The 25,737-nt window shown below is 33.2% G+C and overlaps 1 pseudogene; it reads left to right on the top strand.

Annotated features, from left to right (window-relative positions):
* Positions 1 to 1,900: 1,900 nt before the first annotated feature.
* LOC131405530 (uncharacterized) lies at positions 1,901 to 22,954 on the top strand (annotated as a pseudogene).
* Positions 22,955 to 25,737: the final 2,783 nt, after the last annotated feature.

Genomic DNA, 25,737 nt, shown 5'->3' with positions numbered 1-25,737 from the left:
GATGGATTAGTCTAAAAGACAGGGAAAGGAGAATTTAATATTGTTAAATACATGGGCTCCTAACCTTTGTACTAACCTATATTCCAGAAACTTTTCTCCAAGCTTGGAACCAAGTCTCATTGCCTGAGATACAACTTTCCTTTATCATCAGAGAGATTACTTTTGATCATAGTTAAAATAGCAAATTTATGCCTGCCAAAATTATTGTTTCTATTTCCCTCGTTATTCCAAATGAAAACTCTCTGAATTAGAATAGGAAATTTGTAGAAATGGAAACAAGTTCCAACATGCTGAGTAAAGAGCTGAATAGGAAATCAGGTTCAGTAGGACCACTGTGTTATAAATTCCCTCTCTAGATCACTCCCCAAAGATGGTCTTTACAGAGATAAAAGGGCTCCATATTTTAATTGTTCATTTGATTCTGGATCATGAGACTATTATTCTCTTTTCAACTGTCAAGTTTCCTGTTGCTGTTTCAGTTTATATAAGCAAGAGAATTACAGAGGCAATCCCAGAGAGTGTCCACCACTGTTTTTTTAATCTCATAATATTCTTGCTCCTAAAAGCCCTCTCAGCAGTTCATATGAATTCCCACAATATTGCATGGAACACTATTATGTTTGGTTTTTCTGAGATCTGAGACTCGAGTTTGGACTCTGATGTGGAAGATGACATTCAACCATACAGATTTCTATGATACCCACCTTGTATCTTCAGGTAATGTAAAGCTCACATGACTCCGAGCTCCCCTATTTTCTCCTTTCACCCCTCAATTTTTATATTCTACCACTTACTATGTGAATTATAAAAGTATTCCTTCTCCAGAATAAAAGCCAGGATTATTTTCTGAGAACTTACAAAAAAATGTTACTTCAAAAATTTACTAGAACTTTTAAAGAGGCTTGCTAGTTCCTCCTTTGTACTTCTACTTTATATGAGGGTGTTCGTACTCTAAGGCAGGGAAAATTCCAGAAAATGAAAGTGGATACAACTTCCTTCAATGTAACTTTAAGTGATATATTGCCTATCCCTGTTACTGTCTGTGACTTTCAGAGGCTAGGAGACAAGGGCATTTTATTAGTGTGTGAGATTGCAAAATTTGAGGAACAGCCTTTGTGAGCATAACTGACTTTTACATACCTTTATAAATGATACGTATTTGATTTGAATATCTATTAAGGTATTTTAAATCAAATGTAATCTTAAAAAACATCATCACATAGTTTAGGAATTGAGCGTGATGCGTAGGAAAATGTTAGATTGATATGAAGGACAATGTTATTATAGAGCTTGGCTTCTTAAGTTTCTTCATAAAATAAGGCAGATTATCAGTGACTCGTTTTGAGTGTATGTTTTACTGAAGAGAGGAATTAAAATGTGAACTCTTCTAATAAATTTTTATTTTTATTGGTTTATAATCTATTCTAAAACTGATATAGGAGTGTTTCTCATAACCCAACACAATAACAATGAAATCAACTAGGTTGCAAATAGTATATGTCTAGTGGTATTGTCCTCAAATCGGCTTGATATATTTCTCTCACAATAGAGCAAAGAATATTGAATATCAATATCTTTAATACATTTGTATGTCACAGGCACTGAGTTGTTTTGGCTGTGTTAACTCAGTTTTTATTTATTCACTGCTTGACCTAAAATTGTAGGTCCTGTACATGCTTGATTATTGTCAATACCAACTAGCCTTGATTGTAAACCTCAAGATGACGGAAAATTTTCACTTTTATTTATTATGTCCAGAATAGAATTACGAATACCTGAAAATCATGGAAATATTACTGCATGAGTCATGGTATTTTGTTATTTACAGACATGAAAAATGATATGACCCTAAAGAAGGCATCTGCCCGAATGAGTAATACTAAGTAAGGTCACTTCTAATATGGAAATCTGTTGTTTTTGCAGCTTTAAAAACAAACCAATATTTCAACATAAATAACTGCTCTAGCTCTGTGAGTAAATTCATCCTTTTAGGCTTCCCTTATACCTGGGAAGTTCAGATCATCCTCTTTTCAATCTTCTCTGGGACATATATTCTGACACTAATTGGAAACTTGTGCATTATCTGTGCTGTGAGGTGGGACCATCGACTACAAACTCCAATGTACATCCTGCTGGCCAATTTTTCCTTCTTGGAGATCTGGTTTACCACCTCCACTGTCCCTAACATGCTAGCCAACTTTCTCTCTGAGAACACCACCATCTCTGTCTCTGGTTTCTTCTTTCAGTCCTACTTCTTCTTCTCCATGGGCACCACTGAGACCTTCTTCTTGTCTGCCATGGCCTTTGACAGGTACTTTGCTATCTGCAGGCCCCTGCACTACTCCGCTGTCATGACAGTTCAACGCTGCATCAGAATGGGAGCCGGCTGCTGGGTGTGTGGCTTCTCTTACTTCTTCTTGCCTGTTTACTTAATCTCTCAGCTCCCATTTTGTTGTCGCAATAAGGTTGATCACTTCCTATGTGACCCGGGACCACTTATAAAGCTGTCCTGTGTGCCAGCTCCTGCCACTGAGATCATCTGTGCCATCTTTAACTCAGTTCTCATTTTCTCCACCTTGTTCTTCATTACCAGCTCCTACATCCTAGTGATTAAAGCTGTGCTCAAGGTCCCTTCAGCAGAAGGCTGGCGTAAGGCCTTCTCCACATGTGGCTCTCATCTGGCTGTGGTGTCTCTGTTCTATGGCTCTATCATGGTTGTATATGTGAGCCCAACAGCAGGCAATCCAGCAGGGATCCAGAAATATGTCACTTTGTCCTATTCTGTGATCACTCCATTTTTCAACCCCTTGATTTATAGTCTCCAGAATAAGGAGATGAAGGCGGCCCTGAGAAAATTATTCAGGACTATGAGATTTAGTCAGAGGTATGGAAGAAGTCTTTGAAGAACTTTTGTTCATAACTGAAATAATACGTGGAATATAATTAAAAGATTGATATTCAATTATATTAACTGAAACAGGAAAAATTTTTGGAGGGGAGGAGAAACATGTTCAGCTGTAATTAAATGTTTATTAAGTTAACTGTAGCCATCTGTCTGTTTTTTATTACTAGGGAAAAATTTATATTAATCTTAAAATTTCAAAGTAAAAAAATAAGCAAAGAAAAAATGATCCCTCATCTTACTGGCATTTGGCTTTAAAACTAGTTAAAATTTTGCTGTCAACATTACATACATACATATATAACAATAATGTCAGTACTATATTTTACATTTATTACTAATATTTTTCTAGTGAGTCAAAAGTTTCATATGCTAAACTTCCAAAACAACATTCAAATGCTAATTCCTGTGTTAATATTAAAAAACATGACAATATGCATTCACCTTCTTACGGAAATTGATTTATCATAATTGTATTTCTTCTCACTTTCTCACCAAAATTTAGTTAAAATACTCTGTATTAAAATCTAGGTGGGTGCTGGCCCTGTGGCTTAGCTGTTAAGTCCACTACTGGCGGCCCGGGTTCGGATCCCAGGTGCGCACCGGCGCACCGCTTCTCCGGCCATGCTGAGGTGGCATCCCACATACAGCAACTAGGAGGATGTGCAACTATGACATACAACTATCTACTGGGGCTTTGGGGGGGAAACAAAAAAAAGGAGGAGGATTGGCAATAGATGTTAGCTCAGAGCCCTCAGCAAAAAGAGTAGGATTAGCATGGATGTTAGCTCAGGGCTGATCTTCCTCACAAAAAGAAAAAAAAAATCTAGATGGTTACCAATATTTTTTCCATTATATATTCACTTTTAAGAATATATATATTTTTCCTTCCCAAAGCCCCAGTACATGGTTGTATATCCTATTTGTAGGTTGTTCTAGTTCTTCTATGTGAGCCCTTCCATAGCATGACAACTGACAGAAGGGTGGTGTGGTTCTGTGACCAGGAAGCGAACCCAGGCCACCGAAGTGGTAAGCGCCAAACTTTAACAACTAGGCAATCAGGGCTGGCTGAAGAATATTTTTGAAGGGCTTTATTTAGAATGAACCATTCATTGCCTTTTCCTGATATATCATTATGCCTTCCACAGGTTAGGAGATAATGGCTGGTGACTCCCTGGTACTGTTACAACTACAGAAGTAGTTAGATTTGCCTCTGTCAACTGTCTCAAGAGCACCAGAAATCTCATATCCTCAAGCAGAATTTTTCTTATCCCACAAGAGACCTTAGACCCATAAACCATCACTCCCCAATCTCCCCTCTCTTCAGCTCCTGGAAACCACTAATCCACTTTCTGCTTCTATGGATTTGCCTAATCCGGACAACATCATATAAATGGAATCATATAACATGTGGCCTTTTGTGACAGGCTTCTTTCACTTATAGGGTATATCCCTGGTAGTAGAATTGCTGGGTCATATGTTAACTTTATATTTAACATTTTGAGAAACAGACTGTTTTCCAGAGCAGCTGCACCATTTTACTATCATACCAGAATGGTATGGAATATATGGGGATTTCAATTTCTCTGTATCCTCGCCAACACTTGTTTTCTTTTTTTTTTTCCCTACTTTAGCCATCCTTATAGATATGAAGTGGTATCGTACTGTGGTTTTTATGTGCATTTCCCTTGATGTTGATTATCTTCTCATGTGATTAACAGCCATTCGTATGTCTTCATTGGAAAAATATATATTCTGATCCTTGACCATTTTTTAATTGGGTTATTCATCTTTTTATTGCTCAGTTGTAGAAGGTTTTTATACATTCTGGATATAAGTCCTTTATCAAATATATAATTTGCAAATATATTTTTCTTAATCTGCAGTCTGCCTTTTTGCTTTCTTGATTGTGTCCCTTGAAGTTTGGAATTTTGATGAAGTCCAATATATCTGCTTTTCTCTTTGTCGCTTGTCATATTGGTATCATATCTAAGAAACTATTGCCTAATCCAAGGTCACAAAAATTACTATTGTGCTTATTTATATTTTTATGTTTTGTTGTAGATGATTTCTTCAACTTTTGTATTTATTTGGTTGTTTTAATAGGAATTCTTTAAGATAGGCATCAAATGCAAGCTCCAATTCACTACTTTGAAAGCTCCCAAATGCTTTTTGGCATACTCAAATGCGTCACAAAGTTTTTAGGGTCATATGAGTTACAACATAATCACTTATTTCTTGCTTTCCAGTCTTGATATTCCTGAATAGGTTGTCTCATGTCACATATTTTCAAGAGGATTCTGTTTGATTATGTCCCCGAGACTGTCAAATCTTAATCTAATCTTTTTAAAATAAATTATTCACATAATTTATGATCAAATAATACCTCTCAGATACACTTAAAGCATTGATTTAGCATAAGAATAAAGAATGAGAAATAAATTGTTGATAAAAGGAAATAAGAAAATAGGCAAATTGGGGAATATGGAGCAAAAGGAAGGATGGAATTAATAAAATTATTATAATAATTGGTATAATATGTAGTAATAAATTTCTTTTCTTTAAATATATTATGAAAAACAAGAGGTATATAGAAAAAGGCTTAGTGAGTCTGAACCATTTGTATCTTCAAAAGTTTCATTCACAGTTTTTTCTTTGCTTCTATTTCTATATAATGGATAATTTTCACATTGTCAAATATAACTGTCTACACCATTTTAGTGATTCATTTAATTGGCCACTATTTTATTTTTCTCATTATCATAGTTATAGCTATTTTTTTGAATTCATGATATATTGGTACAATTAAAACCTTGTAATAGGGGCAGCCTTGGTTGTGGCCAAGTTGCAGCAAATAATGTGCTTGTTAGTGTCTGAGAGAAAGGAATTAAAGCAGCTGGTCTGCTCTCAATTTACTCCCTTTACCAGACGGACGTTCTTTGGGGTAAAGAAAAGAAGATAGGGGAACCATACTAAATTCCTTATCACCTGGACTCCAGGCAAATCAACTAAAGATATTTGCTGAAGTAGATTTTATCTCTTAAATTCCTTTATCAGAATGTTGCTGATGAAAGATTACCCATTGTAAATAGAATCCAGGATTTATGAAGCCTGGCTCTCTAGAAAACATTATGTAAGTTATACAACTCTTGAGAATGTAAAATGGAAATGTTTCACAATTTAAATGCTTCTAGTTGTGTGAAGAACCTGTGAGTCTCAATAAGAAACTTAATCTATATTGGTCTGGAGGAGATTGTCTGAGTTTGGGCCAGAGGAGTCTGTTTCCCACTAAGGAAAGACCTGAGGAACTGGTCTCAATGTCCCAGAAATTTATTTGCTTTTTTTCTGAACCCCTTAATCATCTATAGCCCATAATTATTTGGTAAAAGTTTATGATGAGTAAGATCACTGATTCATGTAAGTATAATTTGGCAATCCAATCCTGAATGTTTAGTTCACTGTGAAAGGCAAAGAATGAATAACTTTAAGAATAGAGATAAAATAGGAAATATTGTGATACAGATGAGAAAGTATCTAACTATTTTGCAGACTTTCCTGAAATAATATTACTGCATCTTAGCTATTTGAACAAGAAAACCTGTAACATCTTAAAAGCATGCAAAAACAACTTGAACATTATTCCAAGGAAGACAGTAAAATATATTCTATGAGTAAGATCATAATGTGCAGCACCCAATATAAATTAGTAGATATGTATACAGGCAGGAAAATTAGACTCACAAGCAAGAGAAAAACTCAGTCAATAAAATAGAGACATGATAGATATTATGGAATCGGGAGACATGGTCTTTAAACAAATCTATTATCAATATTCTCAAATATTTAAAGTAAAACATAAATTCATCCAGAGAAGATAAAAACTCTAAATATTCATGTCCCTAAAAGTAGAGTTTCAAAATACATAAAAAAAACTAAAAAAAAACCTACAAACCAACTCACAATTTTAATCAGAGATTTCAATACCCTTCCCTCTTTCCTGGCATAAAGACAGATATATAGAACAATGAAACAGAATAAAGAGCCTAGAAATAAATCCATGCATACAATCAACTAATCTTTGACAAGGGTGCCAAGAAGACACAATAGGAAAAGATGGTAGCTTTAATAAATAGTGTGAGTAAACTTCATATCCAGATGCAAAAGAATGAAATTGGACCCTTATTTTACATCACACAGCAAAACCAACTGAAAATGGATTAAAGACTTACATATAGGACGTGAAACTGTAGAACTCCTGGAGGAAAACATAGGAGAAAAGCTTCTTGACATTGTTCTTGGCAATAATTTCTTGGATATGATACCAAAAGCACAGGCGACCAAAGAAAAATTAGACAAGTGCGACTACATCTAACTGAAAAGCTTCTACATGGCAAAGGAAACAATCAACAAAATGAAAAAGCAACCTACAGAATGGGAGAAAATATTTGTCAACCATATATGTGATAAGGGTTAATTTCCAAAATATATAAGAAACTCCTATAACTCAATAGCAAAAAAGCAAATAATCCATTTAAAAATGAGCAAAGGATCGAATAGACATATTTCCAAGAAAGACATACAAATGGCCACTGAGTTTATCATGAAGTACTCAACATCACTAATCATCAGGGGAAGGCACATAATAACCACAATGAAATATCACTTCATACCTGTTAGGATGGCTATTATCAAGAAAACAAAAGATAAGTTTCATTGGTGAGGATGTGGAGAAAATGGATCCTTGCACACTGTAGGTAGAAATGTAAAATTGGTATAGCCACTGTGAAAAACAGAAATGAAGTTCTTCAAAAAATTTAAAATAGAACTACTATACCATCCAGCAATCCCATTTTGGGTATATATCCAAAAGAGTGGAAATCAAGATCTCAAAGAGGTATATGCACATCTATGTTTATTACAGCACTATTCATAGAAGCCAAGACGTGGAAACAATCTAAATGTCTATCAGTGGATGAATAGATAAAGAAAATGTGGTATATACATAGAATAGAATATTATTCAGCCTTAAAAATAAGGAAATTCTGCCATTTGTGACAACATGGATGAACCTGGAGGAAATAATGCTAAATGAATTAAGCCAGATGCAGAAGGACTATTGCTGTATGACACCACTTACGTGAGGAATCTAATTCAGTCAAACTCATAGAAGCAGAGAGTAGAATAGTGGTTGTCAGGGGCGAGGGGTAGGGAGAAACAGAGAGATATTGGTCAAGAGGTAGAAAGTTTCAGTTCTGCAAGATGAATATGTCCTGGAGATCTACGGTATAGCAAGGCACCTAAGTTAATAACATTGTATTGTGTACTTAAAAACTTGCTAAGAGAGTAGAGCTTATGTTAAGTGTTCTTATCTCAAAAAAATAGTAAACAAAGAGGAGGGAGAAATTTTAGAGGTGATGGATATGTTTAGGGAATAGATGGCGGTGATGGTTTCATGGAAGTAGACTTATCTCCAAACATCAAGTTGTATACATTAAATATGTGTAGCTTTTTTATGCCAATCATACTTCAATAAAGTGATTTAAAAAAAAAAAAAGAAAAATAGATTGGGTGTACATACATATAGAAAAGAATATCTTCACCATTTTTAGGCTGTGACTCTGAGCCAGCAATATACTTATTGCTTGTTCCACACTACTTTATTGAATATTCACAGCCGTTTGTAGATTCCCTGAAGTTAGAGATATCCGGTAACCTTCTCAAGGCAACACAGCTAGTAAGAAGTGGAATCGAGATTACAACCAGGGAATTGAACCTGGAACCAAATTCTTAAACATGATATAATATTGCCCCTCCACCAATACCTTGCATTTAAGAATTTTATTCTTTTTTTTTTTGGTCTTTTTTTGGACAAATATAATTGTGTATACTTAAAGTGTAGAATGTAATGTTTTGATATACCTATGCACTGTAGAATGATTACCAAGATGAAGATAATTAACACGTCCATCACCTCACATAGTTAACATAGGTAACTCTTTTTGTGTATGTGATGAGAATGCATAAGATCTACTTTCAACAACATTCAAGTATACGATTCTACTTTATTAACCATAGTCACCATGCTGTATATTAGGGCCTCAAAACTTCTTATAACTGAAAATTTGTGCCCTTTGACCTACGTCGCCACATCCACCCCCACCCGCCAGCCCCTGGCAACCACCATTCTATTGTCTTTTTGTGAAATTGGCCTTTTTTTTTAAGATTCCGCATATAAGTGAGACCATTCAGAATTTGTCTTTTCCTGTCTGTGTTTTATTCCTTAGCTTAATGTCGTCCAGATTCATCCATGTTGTTCTATTCCATTGTTCTATATTCCAATTTTATGCCAGTACCACACTGTTTTGATTACTATTGCTTTGTAATGTAGCTTGAAATCAGGTAGCCAGTACCACACTGTTTTGATTACTATAGCTTTGTAATATAGCTTGAAATCAGGTAGCCAGTACCACACTGTTTTGATTACTATAGCTTTGTAATATAGCTTGAAATCACATAGCATGATATCTATAGCTTTGTTTTCTTTTTCAGTATTACTTTGGCTATTTGGGGTCTTTTCTGGCTCCATACAAATTTTAGCACAGTTTTCTCTATTTCTGTGAAAAGTGTTATGGGAATTTTGATTCAGATTGCATTGAATCTATTGATGGTATGGGTAGATTTTACAATATTAATATTTCATAATGTTAATTCTTCCAATCCAAGAACACAGTATATCTTTTCATTTATGTGTGTCTTCTTCAATATCTTTCATCAATGTCTTCTAGTTTTCAGTGTACAGGTCTTTCACCTCCTTGGTTAGATGTATTACTGAGTATTTTACTGTTTTCAATGCTACTGTAATTTAGATTGCTTTCTTTATTTTTTCATCAGATAATTCATTGTTAGTATGTAGAAATGCAACTGATTTTTGTACATTGAATTTGTATCCTGCAACTTTACTGAATTCATTTATTAGTTCTAACAGTTTCTGGGTGGAGTTTTTAGGGTTTTCTCCCTATATAAGATCATGTCATCTGCAAACAGAGACAGTTTTACTTCTTCCTTTCCTACCTGAATGCTTTTTATTTCTTGTTCTTTTCTTTTTTTTCTTTTTTTTTTGAGGAAGATCAGCCCTGTGCTAACATCCGTGTTAATCCTCCTCTTTTTGCTGAGGAAGACCGGCTCCGCGCTAACATCTATTGCCAATCCTCCTCCTTTTTTTCCCCCAGAGCCCCAGTAGATATGTCATAGTTGCACATCCTTCTAGTTGCTGTATGTGGGACATGGCCTCAGCATGGCCTGACAAGCGATGCGTGGGTGCACCAGTACCCGGGCCGCCAGTAGTGGAGCGCAAGCACTTAACCGCTAAGCCACGGGGGCCGGCCCTCTTGTTCTTTTCTAATTGCTTTGGTAGGATTTCCAGTACTATGTTGAATAGGAGTGGTAAGAGCAGGACTCTTGTGTTGTTCCTGATGGTAGCAGGAAAGCTTTTAACATTGCACCGTTGACTATGATGTTTGCTGTGACTTGTCGTATATGGCCCTTTTTATGTTATAGTGTGTCCCTTCTATACACAATTTGTTGAGAGTTTTTATCATGAAAAATTGTTGTATTTTGTTAAATGCTTTTTCAGTTTATCATATGATTTTCATTTATCATTTTACTAATGTTTGTATCAAATTTATTGAATGTGTATGTTGAACCATCCTTGCATCCCAGGGATAAATTCCACTTGATCACAGTGTATAATTCCTTTATTGTTCTATTGAATTTGGTTTGCTAGTATTTTGTCAGAATTTTAGCATCTATATTCATCTGGGATATTGACCTGTATTTAGTTTGTTTGTTTATTTATTTTTTTCTTGTAGTGTACTCATGTGGTTTTTGGTATCAGAGTTAACGCTGGCCTTGTAAAATGAGTCAAGAATGGGGGCCGGCCCGGTGGCGCAAACGGTTAGGTGTGCGCGCTCCGCTGCGGCGGCCCGGGGTTCGCTGGTTCGGATCCCGGGCGCGCACCGATGCACTGCTTGGCAAGCCATGCTGTGGCGGCGTCCCATATAAAGTGGAGGAAGATGGGCACAGATGTTAGCCCAGGGCCGTCTTCCTCAGCAAAAAAAGAGGAGGATTGGCGGATGTTAGCACAGGGCTGATCTCCTCACAAAAAAAAAAATAAATAAAAAATAAATGAGTCAAGAATGTTCCTTTCTCTTCAGTTTTTCGGAAGACTTTGAGAAAGATTGATATTAATTCTTCTTTAATGTTTGGTAGAATTTGCCAGTGAAACCATCTGGCCCTGGGCTTTTCTTTGGGGGAATTGTTTGGTTACTGATAGAATCTCTTGACTCATTTGTCTGTTCAGATTTTCTGTTTCTTCACAATTCAGTCTTGATAGATTGTATTTTTCCCAGAATTTATCCATTTTTTCTAGGTTATCCAATTTGTTGGTGTGTAATCGTTCATAGTAGTTTCTTATGATCCTTTTATATTTTTGTTGTACCAGTTGTAATGTCTCCTCTTTCATTTCAGGTTTTATTTATTTTAGTCTTCTCTCCCTTCTTCTTAGCGTAGCTAAGGATTTGTCAATTTTGTTTATCTTTTCAAAAAACCAGCTCTTAGTTTTGTTGATCTTTTCTATTGTGTTTTTGGTCTCTATTTCATTTATTTCTTCTCTGATCTTTCTTATTTGCTTCCTTTTGTTAACTTTGGGCTTAAATTGTGAGCTAGTTCTTTGAGATGAAAAATTAGTTTTAGTTCCTTAAGGTGTAAAATTATGTCGTTTATTTGATATCTTTCTTCTTATTAATACAGGCATTTATCACTATAAACTTCCATTTTAAAACTGGTTTTGCTGCATCCCATAAGTTTTGATATGTTGTGTTCACAATTTTATTTGTTTCAAGATATTTTTTGATTGATCTTTTGATTTCTTCTTTGGTTCACTTGTTGTTCCGGAATGTGTTATTTAATTTCCACACTTCGGTGATTTTTTTTGGTTCTCCTCCTATTATTCATTTCTAGTCTCCTACCATTGTAGTTGGAAAAGATACTTGGTATGATTTCAATTTTCTTGCATTTGCTAAGGTTTATTTTTTGACTTAACATATGATCTATCTTAGAGAATGTTCTGTATGTGCTTGACAAGAATGTGTATTCTGCTGCTTTTGGATGGAATATACTGTAAAGTTCTTCCTTGAGCATTTAAAAGCATTTGGGAGAGTTTTGTGAGAATGGTTTTAAAATAGAGATTCAATGGTATTAATATATATGATAATATTAAAATTTTCTATATTTGATGGTTGCAGTTTTGATGTATTCTGCATTTCAATTTTTTTATCCATCATCTAAAAGTTAAAATTTACTCATGTAAAGCAATTCATAATAGTCTCTTATTAACCAGTTAACATATGTAGGATTCGTAGTGATGCTCTTTAAAAAATTGTTATAATTAATATCTAGAGTTTTTCTTTTTTCTTTTTCATACTGTTAGATTGAAATTTTAATTTAATTTAAATATTATTAATTGTAATTTTTTATTATTTTTTCAAAGAACCATACTCTTTTGCATGTCTGTTTAATACTTTGTATGTTTATGGTCTTATCCTAATTTTTATTCTTTAGTTTCTTAGGTTTAATTTTTTAATTTTCTGACTTGAGATTTAGATGATTTATTTCCAATGTTACCTTTTTTATAGCATATAAAGTTAAAGTTAAATTACCCTCGAAGCGCTGCTTTCGTTGCATTCCAGAAGTTTTACTATGCTTTTTATTACCTCTCAGGTCACAATATTTTCTTACTTCTGTTGTGATTTCTCACTTTGCCTATAGGATTTTTAAGTGTCAAATATATATTCTCCAAATATTTGTACATATTCCAGTTTACTATATGTTATTGAGTTCTGAACTAATTCCACAGTGGTCTGAAAACATACAATCTATGATTAAAGGATTAAAATAATCCTTTGTTAAGATGTGTATTTTGAAACAGAATAGTGTTTATTTTAGTAAATGCTCTATGTGACCTTGAAAAAATATATGCATTCTGGGATTATTGCCCAAGGATAATTTTACTTTATACATATGTCAACTGAAGGTTAGTTACTCATACTAAGACCTCTAAAATCTTACTGATATTTTTTATCTATTTGTTTTCTTACACAGAGAGGTCTGTTAAAATCTGAAGTGATTATTAATTTGTCTCTCCTGCCAATTTTTATTTATATATTTTGAAATTATTTTATTAACTGCATATAAATTTGGGGTTGTTATTTCTTGCTCATTAATTGACACGTATAATGAGGAAATATCTAAATGTTCTTTTAAGTGTTTGTATTGGATTTCTCTTTCCATCTTTTTATTTCAACATTTCCAAAAGTTTTAAAGTGTGCCTTTTTTAAACAGCACATAGTATATTCTTTTTAAAAAATGCAGTCTGAAATGTTTATTTTTTAATTAGACTAATCCTTTTATATTTAATGTCATTATCGATACAATGAATTTTAAATTTATCATCTTGCTATCTGTTTTTTAATATTTCCATGTGTTCTTTATTCCTTTATTTCTCCTTTTCTGCTTACCTTTGCATTAACCAATTAGTTTTAAATTTAATTTTTCCTGTATTGGATTTTTATTTGTAACTTCTCTTATTATTAATGCATTATACATATTGAATTTATTACAATTCACCTAACATATTATTTAAAAATTTCTAAACAATGGAAAAAACAAGAACACTTTGATTTCTTTTACTCACTTGCACATACTTTCATTATTGTCTAATAGTTTGTTTTCACATTTATTAGAACTCAAATGATTGCTTCATTGTGGTTTTAAGCAGTCAACTTTTACCAAATATTTTCTGGTTCCTTCAATTCTTCCTGAAGTTTTATGTTTACACCTGGGATCATTTTCTTCAGCCTAAAAGACTACTTCTATTATTATTTGTAGTGTAAGAAGTCTTCTGGTAACAAATTCTCTCAGCATTTTGTTTTCTGAAAATATTTTGACTTTTACCTCTATTTATGAAGGTCATTTTGTTGGATAGAGTTTTAGGTTGATAATTTTTCTTCCTTTTTTTTTTTTTCCACTCTAGATGTTCTATCTTCTTCTGGATTCAATTGTTCCTATTGAATAGCTGCCATCAGTGTTACTGGTTTTCCTATGAAAATAATATGACTTTTTTACTGTCTCTGATTTCTTTATAATTTTTTCTTTGTCTTTGATTTTTGGCATTAGCCCAAGTGTAATCTGACTTGTCTCTATTATCTTTGGGATTCAATGAATTTGTTGAATGTGTAGGTTGGAGTATTTTATCACATTTGGGAAAATTTCAGCCACAATTTCTTCAAATATAGTTTCTGCTTTGTTCTTTTCTCATTTATATAAAGGACCCCAATTACGCATATTTTAGAACTCTTGACTATAACCTTTATTTATATTACACTCTGACAGTACAAGTGTCAAATAGATCTCATACATCTTCGTAACCATTTTTTTGCTTTGTTAGGATTCTTCTATTTAGTTTTGCCTTTATACCTGCTATGTATCCCTTGGTTCTTGAGCTTGAACCTCACTCCTATAAATGGCCTTTCTAGACACTGAACCAAAAGCAAATGTCTCTCCATTCAGGCTGCAAAAATGGTGCTCCCTTTGAAATGTCTGCCTAGTCATTTAGCTTGCCAGCAGTTGTGTTTTACTAGGTATCTTAGAGTCTTGTCCTATGCACTCATAGTTTAGAAGTCAATCAAGGACCTGAGGTAAATTTTACAGATTTTTTAGCTCCTTTTCTTCAGTCTCTCCTCTTCAAGTTCACTCTCCCCAAACACCTTGGCAGCTTCAAACTCTTATGTGTCTCCTTGGCCAGAGATCTTCGCTCTCTCCTTGCATTCCTTTTCCTGTGACTTGTTTCAGAATATGATCTCAAGGAAGATGTTGGAGTCAATTTGGAACTTACATCATAAACTTTCCTTTTGTCAAGGATTATACTCCTACCTTGATGACTGTCTAATTGAGGCAAATGTGTGTACGTTTGTTAAGATTTTGTAGTAATTTATAATGGCAGTGTTAAGTCTGATAATGGGTACCATCTCATAGTATACTGCTCAAAAATTCAATTTTCGTCATTTAACACTGTTAGTGCAACTGGTTTTCCTCCCAAAATTTAACTTTTTATGAAGTCAATGACCGTTAATTTGTTCTAGTCTAACTTCTGAGTTCTGAGTCTTTCAATAAGTCTTTCTTATACCACATCATAAAAATATATGTGCATTTTTTTGTGTTTTAGTGTATTTTTTTAAGTTCATCTCATTCATTGATCTGGGTGATTTATATCTATGTATAGTAAGAGGTGTAGTCATAATTAAATTTTTTAATATTTTTTATTTAATAAGTTATCTTTCCTCCTTATTTGAATTGAAACTAACCTTTATCAGAATCTGAACTCTCCAAAATTGAGTATTTTTCTATACAATATACTGTCCCTTTGGTGAACTAATTAAAAGAATTTGTACTAGAGTTTTAGTTAATTTAGCTTTAAATGTAATTTTTGTATATGAGAAGCTAAATCTTATCTCATTATTCTAGTTTTTCAAAATACATTTCTAATTTTGAGAATTATTTCAAACAAGATTTTAAAATCTCTTCGTCAAATTTGAAACCTCTATACCAATTTCTCTTCCACAATCTGAGTGGGATTTGTCTAACTTGCATTGAATTTGCATATTGACTTGTGTAAAATTTTTACCCTTAATGCTAAATAGTCAATCCAGTGGTGAACATGATATGTCTCTTCTTTATCTGCTTTTTTCATATACTGTGTAAGGATTCATTATTTTCTTCATGGTGCTCATACTTATCTTGCAAAGTTTATTTCTAGATGATTTTGAATTTATGTTGCTATTGAAAATGAAATAATTTCTCCACAATAGTTTACAAATTATTGCATGCATAAAAGGAGGATTGTATTACCTGCATGTTTTGTAACTAGAATTATCTTATGTTTTAGTCGATTCTCTTGTTCTTGGTAGACAATCATTTCTTCAGTGAGTAATCAACATTTCTCTCCTTCTTTCTAATATTCGTATTTGTATAGTATTATCTTTATCCATTTCATCGATGTGGATAGGTACAGTGATGATGATTGCATCAATTGGCTTTTCTCAAATTATGTTTTCAAAAAAAATTACCTGTAACTATCAATGACTTACAGCAATTTGGTTTTTATTTCCTTATTCATATTATATGTTGCCCCTCGGTTGGCTTTATATGCCTCCTTCGTTCTTGGATTTTAATTTTTTCATTGCATAGGAAAAAGAGCTATGGTGCATTGCATAATGGTTCTTAAATGTTTATTTAGAGGTGGCATATTTAAATTTTTCTTATACTTGATTGGGCAAACCAAGTTGCATTGCATAGTCTAACATCTGCAAGACACGGAAATATAATCCTTTTATAGGAAAGGCAATGAGTCACTTGGAACAATAACTCTATTTACCATATGGCCGTATTTTTTCGTTCTTGATTTTAATTGGAATGCTTTTTGTGTTTTACTACTAAAATATTATTTCACCAATTATTTCTGATAAAGAGATTCTTTACCAAGTTAAGAAATTTTCTTCTATTTATGGTTTATTTTATCAAGAATGAATGTTCAATTGTATCTATCGCTATTTCTACATCTATCAAGACGTTCCTATGTTTTATCTCTATTAATTAATGAATATAATAAATTATATTCATATATTGTATTAACATATGATACAATGTTGGATACTTCTTAAAGTAATAAATCTTACTTGATCATATTAAATTATTTTGAAATATTCTGTTCTAGAATATGGGTTATTATTATATTTAGAATCTTTGTAACTCTGCTTGACATACCTAAATTCTCAACAATTCGGAAATCATTACATAAATTTTTGTTTATACATAATATGTTAATGCTATACTATGGATCATTAAAATATATTAGCAAAGTGGTTCACTATATGTGAAATTTTATAAATGTCTTTCCTATATTAAATATTTTACTTATAGCTAGAGAAGGTATTACTGAATGTAGTGGTGGTGGTGACCTGGGGTGGGGCAAACAAGTTAGAGTGAAGACGATGAATAGTCTAAAACATAAAAAAGGAGGTTTTTTTTTTTTTTGTGGGGAAGGTTAGCTGTGAGCTAACATCTGTTGCCAGTTCTCCTCTTTTTACTAAGAAAAATTGGCCCTGGGCTAACATCCGTGCCCGTCTTCCTGTACTTTATATGTGCGATGCCTGCCACAGCATGGCTTGATAAGCAGTGCATAGGTCCATGCCCAGGATCCAAAGCTGCGAACCCCAAACCCCGGATCACTGAAGCGGAGCTCGTGAACTTAACCACTATGCCACCAGGCCAGCCCTTAGAAAGGAGTTTTAATACGGTTAAATGCATGGCTTCCTAATCTTTGTGTTAACCTATATTCCAGAGACTTTTCTACAAGCTTGGAACCAAGGCTCATTGTGAAAGTTTCAACTTTCCCTTTATCACCAGAGAGATTACTTTCAATCACAGTTAAAACAGTAAACTTATACATCCACCAATCATTTTGTTTTTATTTCTCTCATTATTCCAAATGAAAAATCCTTGAACTGGAATAAGCAATATGGAAGAATCTGAAATAAATTCCAGCATAATTTCCAGAATAGGAAACAGGGTTCAATAGGACCACTGTGTTATAAATTCCCTTTCTAGAGAGCTGCTGTCCAAAGAGCCTTTACAAAAGGTAAAAGAGCTCAATATTTTAATTGTTCATTTGATTCTATCTAGATCATGAGACTATGATTCTCTTTGCAACTAAGTTGCCTTTACAGTTTAGGTAAGAAAGAGAGCTAGAGAAGGCAAGTTCAGAGTATCCATGACTGATTTCTTAACTCCATAATGTTCTTGATCCTAAAAGCCTTCTCAGCAGTTCATATGAATTCCCGCGATAATGCACAGAACACTATTACACTTAGTTTTTCTGAGGTCTGAGACTAGAGTTTGCACTCTGATGTGGAAGACGACATTCGATCATACAGATTTCTACGATACCCACCTTGTATCTTCAGGTAACGTAAAGGTCACATGACTCCGAGCTCCGCTATTTTCTTCTTCCACCCGTCTCTAGTTTTATATTCTACCACTTAGTATGTGAATTATAAAAGTATTCCTTCTCCAGGATAAAAGCCAGGATTATTTTTTGAGAACTTATAAAAAATAGTTACTTCAAAAATTTACTAGATCTTTTAAAGAGGCTTGCTAGTTCTCCCTTTGTATTCCCACCTTATATGAAGGTGATCATACCCTCAGTCAGGGAAAATTCCAGAAAATGAAAGTGGATACACCTTCTTTCAATGTAACTTGAAGTGATATATTGCCTATCCCTGTTACTATCTGTTACTTTCAGAGGCTAGGAGACAAGGGCATTTTATTAGTGTGTGAGATTGCAAAATCTGAGGACAGCCTTTGTGAGCATAGTGACAGACATACCTTTATAAATGATACATATTTCATTTTAATATCTATTAATGTATTTTAAATCAAATGTAATCTTAACAAAAATCATCATCGCATAGTGTAGGAGTTGAGCTTGATGTGTAGGACATTAGATTGATATGAAGGGCAATGTTGTTATTGAGCTTGGTTCCTTAAATTTCTTGGTAAAATATGGCAGATTGTCAGCGACTCTTTTTACGTTCAGAGACACTGATTAATGTTAAGCTGCTTTTCTCTCATGTTGTTTGTCTTCTACTTATTGATTTGCAGCACTTCTTTGGATAATCTGGATGCTATTCTTTATTTGGAATTACTTTGGCATTTCTTTTCCCATTATTTATGGCATCTTTCATTTTTCAGAAGTTTTTTAAATACAATTAAAATTATGTTAATCTTTTTAATTTGGTTTTCTATGCCTTCTTTAATAAAGTTTCTCATTGGTAATACCAATCTTCTCCTTTATGAATTTCTATATTTTTCTATTTATTCTATATTTTAAAGTTTTGCTGTGCACATTCTAGTCTTTAGCTCAATCTGGAAAATATTTTTGTATATGCCAAAGATGAGGGTTATTTATTATATGAGCAGCTTTTTAAAATTTATTTTCTTTTTAAGAAAGACTAATAAGTATTTTACACATCAGTTTTTCAAATTGAAAATATTTATAAAAATCCATTCAATATTTGTAATAAATAATGAAATATAGATTTTGCTTTCATATATAATCAGTTACAGTGGAGAAATAAAATCAGAAGGAAGAGGTAGATAGAAAGTTGTAGAAGGAGGAAGGAGAAAGAACTTGATTGACTAGAAGGAGGCTAGACACCAGGCCGATGCTATATGAAGTCTGGAGAAGATATATTACAGTTGAATAAATTATAGACATGGTAAGAATTACGAAAGTGTTTACATACACACAGAAAGAAACCAAATGAAACAGAGAGAAATATGTAGACAGCAAGATATTTAAAGTCATACTGACAAATATATAGGAATTATTAGAATTAATGAAAAAATGTGAAGTGAGAAAATCCAAAGTCAATGGCAAAGCAATAGAGAATTATTGAGGGCTTATGTGGGCTGCGATTGTGTAACATTGCCATTTACTCAATCTAGGGTATCAGTCTGGGTAGTTGTCTGTGATTACTTTCAGACTGGGATGAAGTGAATGGCTTACAAAAATTCTCCCTAAGTATAAATCCACTGCTTTTAAAATTTCAAGGCTTATTTTTTAAAATAACCTTTTTTTTTTTTAAAAGGATTTATTTCCATGAATTTAAAGAGTTTGAATATATGTGAACTCTTGATTAAGGTTTTAGGACTATGGACTAATTCCTTTTTTTTTCTTTCTTTCTTTGCTCTTCATTTCCAAACTGATTGTTCTACTTTAGTATATTTTTTCCAACTTTATTGACATATGATAGACAAAGAAAAATTATATACATTTAAGGGAACAATGAGATGATTTGATATACTTACACATAGTAAAATAATTACCACAAACTAATTACCATGGCCTTCACCTCACATAGTTATTCTTTTTTTGTTTCTTTGTTTCAGTTATAAGATTAATAAATTCTAGAGATTTAATGTACAGAATGGTGGCAATAGTTAATAAAAATGTGTTGTGTACTTGAAATTAGCTAAGTGTTTTCACCACAATTTGTTTACAATTTAGCTTGCAAGTCTCTATGCTATGAAATACCAAACCAAAACAAAAAATATATCTTCATTTTATTTATAGATTCATTTGTTCTTGCAAAATAAGGCTTCATCATTCTATCATAAATAAATGTTGAATTTAAAATTGACATTTTTTTTTCCTAAAGGTTATTTTTTCCAAAATCAAACTGCTATTTTCATATGTGAATTCTAATGATAATAATGTTTAGAGAAAATAACGACAGCGCAATATATCAATGGAAAAATGCAAACAAGTCAAGCACTATGTTTCACAAGCACAAGCATTCAGTTTGCTCTGAATGGCTAGGAAAAGGATTTAATTATTCTCGAGAAGGCAAGATTTAGCTAGAGTGGTGGCTCTCAAACTTGGTGATTTCAGGACCCCTTTATAATCCTAAAACTCATCAACACTCCCAAAGAGGTTTTGTTTATATGAGTTATAGTTATGCATATTTACCATTCAGAAATTAAAACAGAAAAAATTAATGTTTATATATAAATTCATTTTAAAGTAGCAATAATAAACTAATCATATTAACATAAACGTCAATTTAAAAATAATGTTTTGTCAAAATAACAAAAATTAAGGAGGAGTTACTTTTTCTGTACATTTTTTGCAAATTGCTTTAATGTTTGCCTTAGTAGAGAACAATTGGATGCTTCTATCTACTTTTCCAATAAGTTTATTGTGAGATTACCCATCGTGCAACCTGAAAAACTCCATTTAATAATAAAAAAAAAATGAGAGTGAATAATTAAATAATATGTTAGTATTATTATGAAAATAGTTTTGACTTCAATACCATAAAAAATTTTCAAAGATCAGCAGTAGTCCCTGAACCACATTTTGAGAACCACCGTTCTAGAATATCAGCTTTGGGTATTTGTCGTTTTCCACGTAAAACAACTGAGAGTTGACAACTTACCCTCCATACCAGTCATACGTTATTGAAAAGCCTCATTAAATATTATCCTCTATCTCTCATATTTATATTAATTTTTTGAAGGGCTCAAGGATGATGATAATTATAAACACTACTATTTCAAAGAATTTGAATTACAGTATTAGAGAACCAAGTTAGGCAGAATATTATCAGACAATATTTATCATTAGATCTGAAAATTTAAAAGTGGGATTTTCTCCCCATAGAGTTGTGAACAGAACACGTACTCATTTTCCTGGACAGCCTTTATTGATTTAAGTTCAATGATCAAGACCTCTTTGACGTTCTATGCAGCATCCCATGTACTGTAATGTGGTGACCATTTAAAAAATTACATACATACAGTGTTTTTGAGTGTATTTTCACTGACAGAAGGAATTAAAATGTGAAAAGTTCTAATAAATTTTCATTTTAATATTGACTTATAACCTATTCTAAAAAGGATAGAGGAATATTTCCCATAACCTGACACAATAAATCTAAAATCAATTATCTTACATACTGTATTAAAATCTATTGGCTATTGTCCTCAAATCAGCTTGATATATTTCTGTCACAAATAGAGCAAAGAATATGGAACATCATTCTCATTAATATCTTTATGTGTCACAAACACTGAGTTATCTCCTGGCTGTCTTCATTCAGTCCTCATTCATTCACTGCTTGACCCGACATTGCACATCCTTGTATACACTGCTTATTGTCAATACTAACTTTGATTGTAAACCACAGGATGACAGGAAGGTGACTGTTAACTTTGTATTTATTATATCCAGAATAGGACTATGAATATCTAAAAATCATGGAAATAGCACTGCATGAGTCATGGCATTTTGTTATTTACAGACATGCAGAATGATGTGACCCTAAGCAAGGCATCTGCCCTAATGAGTAATACTATGTAAGACCACTTCTAATATGGAAATCTGTTTTTTTGCAGCTTTAAAAACAGACAAATATTACAACATAAATAATTGCTCTAGCTCTGTGAGTACATTCATCCTTTTAGGCTTCCCTTATACCTGAGAAATTCAGATCCTCCTCTTTTCAATCTTCTCTCAGACATATATTCTGACACTAATTGGAAACTTGTGCATTATCTGTGCCGTAAGGTGGGACTATCAACTACAAACTCCAATGTACATCCTGCTGGCCAATTTTCCTTCCTAGAGATCTGGTTTATCACCTCCACTGTCCCTAACATGCTAGCCAACTTTCTCTCTGAGAACACCACCATCTCTGTCTCTGGTTGCTTCCTTCAGTCCTACTTCTTCTCCATGGGCACCACTGAGACCTTCTTCTGTCTGCCATGGCCTTTGACAGGTGCCTTGCTATCTGCAGGCCCCTGCACTACCCCACTGTCATGACAGTTCAACGTTGCATCAGAATGGGAGCCGGCTGCTGGGTGTGTGGCTTCTCATACTTCCTCTTGCCTGTTTACCTAATCTCTCAGCTCCCATTTTGTTGTCTCAATAAGATTGATCACTTCCTATGTGACCCAGATCTTCTTATAAAGCTGTCTTGTTTGCCAGCTCCTGACACTGAGACGATCCATGCCATCTTTAAACTAGTCATCATTTTTACCACTTTCCTCTTCATTACCAGCTCCTACATCTTGGTGATTAAAGTTGTGCTCAGGGTCACCTCAGCAGAGGGCTGGCATAATATCTTCTCCACTTGTAGCTCCTATCTGGCCGTGGTGTCCTTGTTCTATGGCTCTATCATGGTTGTATATGTGAGCCCAACAGCAGGCAATCCAGCTGAGACTCAGAAAATTGTGAATTTGTTCTATTCTGTGATCAACCCACTTTTCAACCCCTTGACCTATAGTCCCCGGAATAAGGGCATGAGGGTGGATCTGAGAAAGTTATTCATGATTGTGGGATTTATTCAGCAGTGTGGAGGAAAGCTTTGAATACTGTTCACAACTAAAATAAGAAAAATAAATAGTTAAAAGATTGATATTTAATTGTATTAACTGAATTAGGAAAATATTTTTGAGGGGGAAGGAGAAATGTATTTAAGGTAATAAAATGTATATAAAACTAACTGTATCTATCTCTTCATTTTTTATTATTAGAAAAAATTTGTATTGAGTAAAATTTTTCAAATTTAAATAAAAATAATGAAAGGTAAAATGTTCTGTCATCTTGCTGACATTCAGATTTAATACTAGTTAACATTTTGCTGCCAATATCAAATGCACATGCATACACACAATCTGTCCTGTATTTTACATTTATTACAAAAATTTTCTCTGGTAAGTCAAATGTTATGTACGCTTAATTAACAAAACAACATTTAAATGTTAATTCTTGTGTCGATATTAAAAACATGAAGAGATGTATTCACTTTCTTATGAAAGTTGATTTATCATAATTGTATTTCTTCTCACTTTCTCACCAAGATTTAGTGACAATACTTAGTATTTAGATCCAGACTGTTGCCATTGAAATTTTTCCAATAGGTATTTACTTCTAAGAATTGTTTTTGAAAAGAGCTGTATTTAGGATGAACATTGCATTACCTTTTTCTGATATGCCATCTTTGCCTACTATAGGTTAGAATGTAATGGCCAGTAACTCCCAGTTACTTTTACAATTACAGAAATTAGAATTGCCTCTGCCAGTTATCTCAAGAATACTAGTGTCTCATACTCTCAACCAGAATTTTCTTCATCCTACAAAAAAACCCTTTACCCAGTAACAGTTACTCTCCACTCTTCCTTCTCTAAAGTCCTGGCAACCACTTTCTGTTTCCGTGTTTTTGCCTGTTCTGGACATCATATAAATGGAATCATACAATATGCAGCCTTTAGCGATTGGCTTCTCTCATTTAGTATAATGTTTATGAGGGTTCATTTATAGTATAGCATGTATTAGTTCTTCCTTCCTTTTTATGGCTGAATAACATTCCATTGTATGGATATACCACATTTTATTTATCCACTCAGCAATTAATGGACATTTAAATTGTTTCCATTTTGTGTTATGAATAATGCTGCTATGAACAGTTAAGGACAAGCTTTTATGTGAACATGTTTTTGCTTCGCTAGGGTATATCCCCAGGAGTAGATTTGCTGGGTCGTATGTTAACTTTATATTTAACATTCTAAGGAACTGTCAGACTGTTTTCCAAAGAGGTTCCACCATTTTTATCTCACACTGGCCACGTATGTAACATGGATTTCAATTTTCTGTATCCTCACCAACACTTGTTATTTTCTGCATCTTTGACTTTAGCCATCCTAGTAGGTGTGAATTGGTATCTTATTGTGGTTTTCATTAGCATTTTCTCTAATGACTAATTGCGTTCATCATCTTTTCAAGTGTTGATTGGCCATTTTTATGTCTTAGCTGGAGAAATATATGTTTAAATCTTTTGATCATTTTTAAATTGGGTTATTTGTCTTTTTATTGTTGAGTTGTAGAAGGTATTAATATATATTGGACGTAAGTCCCTTATTAGATATATAATTCGCAAATATTTTCTTCCAGTTTGTAAGCTGCCTTTTTACTTTCTTGAATGCTCTTTGAAGTTTTGAATTTTGAAGAAGTTCAGTTTATCCACTTTTTTTGGTCACTTGTGCTTTTGGTGTCATATATGAGAAACCATTGCATAATGCAAGGTCACAAAAGTTACTTCTATGGGTATTTATATTATTATTTTTCAGTGAAGATGACTTTTTCAACTTTTGAATTCATTTGGTTATTTTAACAGGAATTTGTTAAGACAAGAATCATATGCAAGTTCCAAATAACTATTTTGAAATACAAGCTCCTCAAATACTTTTTGGCACATTCAAGTGTGTCACACAGTTTCTAAGGCTGTATGAGTCACTGCATAATCATTTATTTCTTCTTTTGTAGTCTTGGTATTCATGAATAGATTGTCTCATATCACATACTTTCGATAAGAACCTATTTGATTATTTCCTTGAGATGATCAAATCTTGATCTAATCTTTTTAAAGTAAATTATTCACATAATTTATTATCAAATAATACCTCTCAGAGACACTTGAAGCATCGCTTCAGTGTAGGAGTAAAGAATAAGAAATACATTGTAAAAAAAAAATAAAGAACAGAAAAATAGCAAATTATGGAATATGGAGTAAAAGAAAGGATAGAGTTAATAAAATTATTATAAGCATAATACCATATACTAATAACATTTTCTTTAAATATATTATAAAGAAAACAAGAGATGTGTAGAAAAAGGCTCAGTGTGTCTGTACTGTTGGTAATGTTTTCAAAGCTTTTGTGGATTTGGCTGTATGTAGCAAATTGAAAAGATTATCTCCAGTATTTCTAGGCTGTAACTCTGAGCCAGCAATATGCTTATTGCTTGTTCCACTCTATTTTATTGAATCTTCCCAACCATTTATAATTTCACTAAAGTTAGAGAAATCCAGCGACCTTCTCAAGGCGACACAGGTAGTAAGTGGTGGAATGGGGACTGGAACCAGGAACTGAATCTAGAACCAAATTCTTAAACACGACATAACATTGCCCCTTCCCCCAACTCGTTGGAATTAAGAACTTTGTTTTAAAATTTCCTTTAAAATGTTACAGAAAATATCAGTTAGGTAATAGTTGTAGAAAAGATATAGATAAATTCCAGAAGTAATTCTTTTTCTTTTTTTTCTTTTTGACCTAAATCCCATCAGTGTTGAATTTAGGAATAGCAATTTACTACAACTATT

This window comes from Diceros bicornis, chromosome 5, assembly GCF_020826845.1.
Source record: "Diceros bicornis minor isolate mBicDic1 chromosome 5, mDicBic1.mat.cur, whole genome shotgun sequence".
Taxonomy (NCBI): Eukaryota; Metazoa; Chordata; class Mammalia; order Perissodactyla; family Rhinocerotidae; genus Diceros; species Diceros bicornis.
Note: the sequence above shows the minus strand (reverse complement) of the source record. Positions and strands in the feature narration are given on the sequence as shown.